This window comes from Schistocerca cancellata, unplaced genomic scaffold (genome assembly GCF_023864275.1).
Source record: "Schistocerca cancellata isolate TAMUIC-IGC-003103 unplaced genomic scaffold, iqSchCanc2.1 HiC_scaffold_509, whole genome shotgun sequence".
NCBI classification, from domain to species: Eukaryota; Metazoa; Arthropoda; class Insecta; order Orthoptera; family Acrididae; genus Schistocerca; species Schistocerca cancellata.
The window spans coordinates 57,501-63,383 of NW_026046523.1; the positions used below are offsets into that span (position 1 = coordinate 57,501).

The 5,883-nt window shown below is 58.6% G+C and overlaps 2 non-coding genes and 1 pseudogene across 2 annotated transcripts; all 3 read right to left on the reverse strand.

Annotated features, from left to right (window-relative positions):
• LOC126128502 (large subunit ribosomal RNA) overlaps positions 1 to 2,097 on the reverse strand; it is a 5,115-nt pseudogene extending 3,018 nt beyond the window's left edge.
• A 188-nt stretch (positions 2,098 to 2,285) lies between these two features.
• Positions 2,286 to 2,440, reverse strand: LOC126128507 (5.8S ribosomal RNA). The gene has a single exon (XR_007527067.1). It is a non-coding gene; the product is annotated as a 5.8S ribosomal RNA (ribosomal RNA).
• A 351-nt stretch (positions 2,441 to 2,791) lies between these two features.
• LOC126128495 (small subunit ribosomal RNA) lies at positions 2,792 to 4,700 on the reverse strand. The gene has a single exon (XR_007527059.1). It is a non-coding gene; the product is annotated as a small subunit ribosomal RNA (ribosomal RNA).
• Positions 4,701 to 5,883: the final 1,183 nt, after the last annotated feature.

Below are 5,883 nucleotides of genomic sequence, written 5' to 3' on the forward strand. Positions count from 1 at the left end.
CCCGATCTCCCGACGGCGTCTCCGGGTCCTTTTGGGTTACCCCGACGAGCATCTCTAAAAGAGGGGCCCGACTTGTATCGGTTCCGCTGCCGGGTTCCGGAATAGGAACCGGATTCCCTTTCGCCCAACGGGGGCCAGCACAAAGTGCATCATGCTATGACGGCCCCCATCAACATCGGATTTCTCCTAGGGCTTAGGATCGACTGACTCGTGTGCAACGGCTGTTCACACGAAACCCTTCTCCGCGTCAGCCCTCCAGGGCCTCGCTGGAGTATTTGCTACTACCACCAAGATCTGCACCGACGGCGGCTCCAGGCAGGCTCACGCCCAGACCCTTCTGCGCCCACCGCCGCGACCCTCCTACTCGTCAGGGCTTCGCGGCCGGCCGCAAGGACCGGCCATGACTGCCAGACTGACGGCCGAGTATAGGCACGACGCTTCAGCGCCATCCATTTTCAGGGCTAGTTGCTTCGGCAGGTGAGTTGTTACACACTCCTTAGCGGATTCCGACTTCCATGGCCACCGTCCTGCTGTCTTAAGCAACCAACGCCTTTCATGGTTTCCCATGAGCGTCGATTCGGGCGCCTTAACTCGGCGTTTGGTTCATCCCACAGCGCCAGTTCTGCTTACCAAAAGTGGCCCACTTGGCACTCCGATCCGAGTCGTTTGCTCGCGGCTTCAGCATATCAAGCAAGCCGGAGATCTCACCCATTTAAAGTTTGAGAATAGGTTGAGGTCGTTTCGGCCCCAAGGCCTCTAATCATTCGCTTTACCGGATGAGACTCGTACGAGCACCAGCTATCCTGAGGGAAACTTCGGAGGGAACCAGCTACTAGATGGTTCGATTAGTCTTTCGCCCCTATACCCAGCTCCGACGATCGATTTGCACGTCAGAATCGCTACGGACCTCCATCAGGGTTTCCCCTGACTTCGTCCTGGCCAGGCATAGTTCACCATCTTTCGGGTCCCAACGTGTACGCTCTAGGTGCGCCTCACCTCGCAATGAGGACGAGACGCCCCGGGAGTGCGGAGGCCGCCGCCCCGTGAAGGGCGGGGAAGCCCCATCCTCCCTCGGCCCGCGCAAGGCGAGACCTTCACTTTCATTACGCCTTTAGGTTTCGTACAGCCCAATGACTCGCGCACATGTTAGACTCCTTGGTCCGTGTTTCAAGACGGGTCGTGAAATTGTCCAAAGCTGAAGCGCCGCTGACGGGAGCGATTATTCCGCCCGAGAGCATCCCGAGCCAACAGCGGCGCGGGTCCGGGGCCGGGCCAGGTAGGTCCGTCATCCGGGAAGAACCGCGCGCGCTTGCCGGGAGCCCGAGCGCCCAAAGGGGCGAATCGACTCCTCCAGATATACCGCCGAGCAGCCAGCCAGGACACCGGGGCTCTGCCCAACAGACGCGAACCGAGGCCCGCGGAAGGACAGGCTGCGCACCCGGGCCGTAGGCCGGCACCCAGCGGGTCGCGACGTCCTACTAGGGGAGAAGTGCGGCCCACCGCACACCGGAACGGCCCCACCCCGCGGCGAGTGGAAAGGCAACCGGACACGACCCCGCCGCGGATTGCTCCGCGCGGGCGGCCGGCCCCATCTGCCGAGGGCGGGAGCCAGTGGCCGGATGGGCGTGAATCTCACCCGTTCGACCTTTCGGACTTCTCACGTTTACCCCAGAACGGTTTCACGTACTTTTGAACTCTCTCTTCAAAGTTCTTTTCAACTTTCCCTCACGGTACTTGTTCGCTATCGGTCTCGTGGTCATATTTAGTCTCAGATGGAGTTTACCACCCACTTGGAGCTGCACTCTCAAGCAACCCGACTCGAAGGAGAGGTCCCGCCGACGCTCGCACCGGCCGCTACGGGCCTGGCACCCTCTACGGGCCGTGGCCTCATTCAAGTTGGACTTGGGCTCGGCGCGAGGCGTCGGGGTAGTGGACCCTCCCAAACACCACATGCCACGACAGGCGGCAGCCTGCGGGGTTCGGTGCTGGACTCTTCCCTGTTCGCTCGCCGCTACTGGGGGAATCCTTGTTAGTTTCTTTTCCTCCGCTTAGTAATATGCTTAAATTCAGCGGGTAGTCTCGCCTGCTCTGAGGTCGTTGTACGAGGTGTCGCACGCCACACCGCCAGCCGGCTGTGCACGCTACCGAGAAAGTACCGGTATGCGAACCGCCAGGCGACGGGCGCGCATCGCACGTTTGAGGAGACGCGGCCGGCCCCACAGGCGGCCACGACACTCCCAGGTCTCCGAAGCGGGACAAACGCCGCGCGCTTCAGTATACGTAGCCGACCCTCAGCCAGACGTGGCCCGGGAACGGAATCCATGGACCGCAATGTGCGTTCGAAACGTCGATGTTCATGTGTCCTGCAGTTCACATGTCGACGCGCAATTTGCTGCGTTCTTCATCGACCCACGAGCCGAGTGATCCACCGTCCTGGGTGATCTTTTTCATTTAGTTTCCACTGTCTCTTTCAAGACAGTTGCATAGGCGGGACTGAGGCGTTTGACGGCCCCTGTTCCAGCATTCCTGTGTCCAACGGCCTCACGGCCGATGGGCGTCGTACGGCTCCACACCGGAGCGGACAGGCACTCGGGCGAAAGTCATTCAAAACCGGCGCGAGGCGCCAGGTGCCGCAGGCCAGCCGCTCCAGAGCTTCAGCGCTCGTACCACACAACATTTCCGTTAGTTTTGAGAGGCACGCGTGGTTCCGCACGCGGCGCACGGCTGCTGCCGTACAGGTAGCGTGTTGCGCGACACGACACGCACATCGAAAGACATGCAGTCTAGTCGGTAATGATCCTTCCGCAGGTTCACCTACGGAAACCTTGTTACGACTTTTACTTCCTCTAAATGATCAAGTTTGGTCATCTTTCCGGTAGCATCGGCAACGACAGAGTCGATGCCGCGTACCAGTCCGAAGACCTCACTAAATCATTCAATCGGTAGTAGCGACGGGCGGTGTGTACAAAGGGCAGGGACGTAATCAACGCGAGCTTATGACTCGCGCTTACTGGGAATTCCTCGTTCATGGGGAACAATTGCAAGCCCCAATCCCTAGCACGAAGGAGGTTCAGCGGGTTACCCCGACCTTTCGGCCTAGGAAGACACGCTGATTCCTTCAGTGTAGCGCGCGTGCGGCCCAGAACATCTAAGGGCATCACAGACCTGTTATTGCTCAATCTCGTGCGGCTAGAAGCCGCCTGTCCCTCTAAGAAGAAAAGTAATCGCTGACAGCACGAAGGATGTCACGCGACTAGTTAGCAGGCTAGAGTCTCGTTCGTTATCGGAATTAACCAGACAAATCGCTCCACCAACTAAGAACGGCCATGCACCACCACCCACCGAATCAAGAAAGAGCTATCAATCTGTCAATCCTTCCGGTGTCCGGGCCTGGTGAGGTTTCCCGTGTTGAGTCAAATTAAGCCGCAGGCTCCACTCCTGGTGGTGCCCTTCCGTCAATTCCTTTAAGTTTCAGCTTTGCAACCATACTTCCCCCGGAACCCAAAAGCTTTGGTTTCCCGGAGGCTGCCCGCCGAGTCATCGGAGGAACTGCGGCGGATCGCTGGCTGGCATCGTTTATGGTTAGAACTAGGGCGGTATCTGATCGCCTTCGAACCTCTAACTTTCGTTCTTGATTAATGAAAACATACTTGGCAAATGCTTTCGCTTCTGTTCGTCTTGCGACGATCCAAGAATTTCACCTCTAACGTCGCAATACGAATGCCCCCGCCTGTCCCTATTAATCATTACCTCGGGTTCCGAAAACCAACAAAATAGAACCGAGGTCCTATTCCATTATTCCATGCACACAGTATTCAGGCGGGCTTGCCTGCTTTAAGCACTCTAATTTGTTCAAAGTAAACGTGCCGGCCCACCCAGACACTCAATAAAGAGCACCTTGGTAGGATTTCAACGGGGTCCGCCTCGGGACGCACGAACACGCACGAGGCGGTCGCACGCCTTCGGCTCGCCCCACCGGCAGGACGTCCCACGATACATGCCAGTTAAACACCGACGGGCGGTGAACCAACAGCGTGGGACACAAATCCAACTACGAGCTTTTTAACCGCAACAACTTTAATATACGCTATTGGAGCTGGAATTACCGCGGCTGCTGGCACCAGACTTGCCCTCCAATAGATACTCGTTAAAGGATTTAAAGTGTACTCATTCCGATTACGGGGCCTCGGATGAGTCCCGTATCGTTATTTTTCGTCACTACCTCCCCGTGCCGGGAGTGGGTAATTTGCGCGCCTGCTGCCTTCCTTGGATGTGGTAGCCGTTTCTCAGGCTCCCTCTCCGGAATCGAACCCTGATTCCCCGTTACCCGTTACAACCATGGTAGGCGCAGAACCTACCATCGACAGTTGATAAGGCAGACATTTGAAAGATGCGTCGCCGGTACGAGGACCGTGCGATCAGCCCAAAGTTATTCAGAGTCACCAAGGCAAACGGACCGGACGAGCCGACCGATTGGTTTTGATCTAATAAAAGCGTCCCTTCCATCTCTGGTCGGGACTCTGTTTGCATGTATTAGCTCTAGAATTACCACAGTTATCCAAGTAACGTGGGTACGATCTAAGGAACCATAACTGATTTAATGAGCCATTCGCGGTTTCACCTTAATGCGGCTTGTACTGAGACATGCATGGCTTAATCTTTGAGACAAGCATATGACTACTGGCAGGATCAACCAGGGAGCTGCGTCAACTAGAGCTGAGCAGCCGGCCGCCCGGGAGTGTGTCCCGGGGGCCCGCGCGAACACGCAAGCGTCCGCTCAATTATTCTGCAAACAGGAGGAGGCTGGGCTCCCCTGCACAATACACCTCGAAACCCTCTCAGGTCCCGGCGGCGCGCAGCGCCGTCCTAAGTACTTGGTCGGGTTCGAGAGAGGCGCAATCGCCCGGAGTTAGGCGAGTAGACGCTTTAGGTGCGACCACCCGTGCTCCCAACTGAGCTTGCCGCTGCCGACAGAGGCCCGGGAGCGTGCTGTCGTGGCATTGCCGGCGGGAGACAACACGCGCCACCTACGGTGACCGGCAGCTCCAACGCCAGCGCCACAGAAGGGCAAAGGCCCCACGTGGGTGCCGAAGCGAACTCTCCCAGCACAGCGCACGTGCCAACACGTCCGCACAACTGCGATACAAACCACCAGCGAGAACCGCTGGGGCGACCGAGCAGCAGACGGCGTCGCGGCGCCGAGTGCCGGGCGGCGGCGCATCCTCAACGCACACAGTCCTCAATCGGACCAGCACACTGCAGATGTCCACCGCGCTTCGCACCGGGTCCGCGAGGACCCACTTTGGCTGCACGGCGCCGCGCGCAGGGTGCCCCGGCGCGCAGCTGCGCCGCCTGCCGCGTCCGTCGGCCGGCGCGCCTGCCACTGGGCGCCCCCACCAGCCGGCTGTAGCGCGTGCGCCCACGCACCGCGCGGCCAGCACGCCGGGCGGCCCCCCCTCACCGGCCGGGGACAGTCCCACCCACCCACAGCCGCGTATCGCTTCACACCCAGATTCACATTCACGTTCGTTGGTATGGTGGGGACCGCTTCGTAGCTGTACCGATCGTTGCCCTCACAGATGTACCTCCAGCAAGATCAACCGCACCACAACGGGTTACCAGTTGTTCATTTGCGTAACGTCACCAGTAAACGTACACGTCCATCCCCGTTTGCAAAGTCAACTATTATTGCATGCCTGCCTGTCAGGTGTCAAGACACACTACATTCGCTCACATCCACGCAACAAAATGTGCCCGACTAGAGGGCACGTGGAAGGTGCCCCCGTACATATGCGATCTCCATTGCGCGACCAACTGTCAACCGGCCTCTGTAGCATGTCGCAGATGTGGAACGCGGGGCACCGTGCTATCACATTGTGTGAG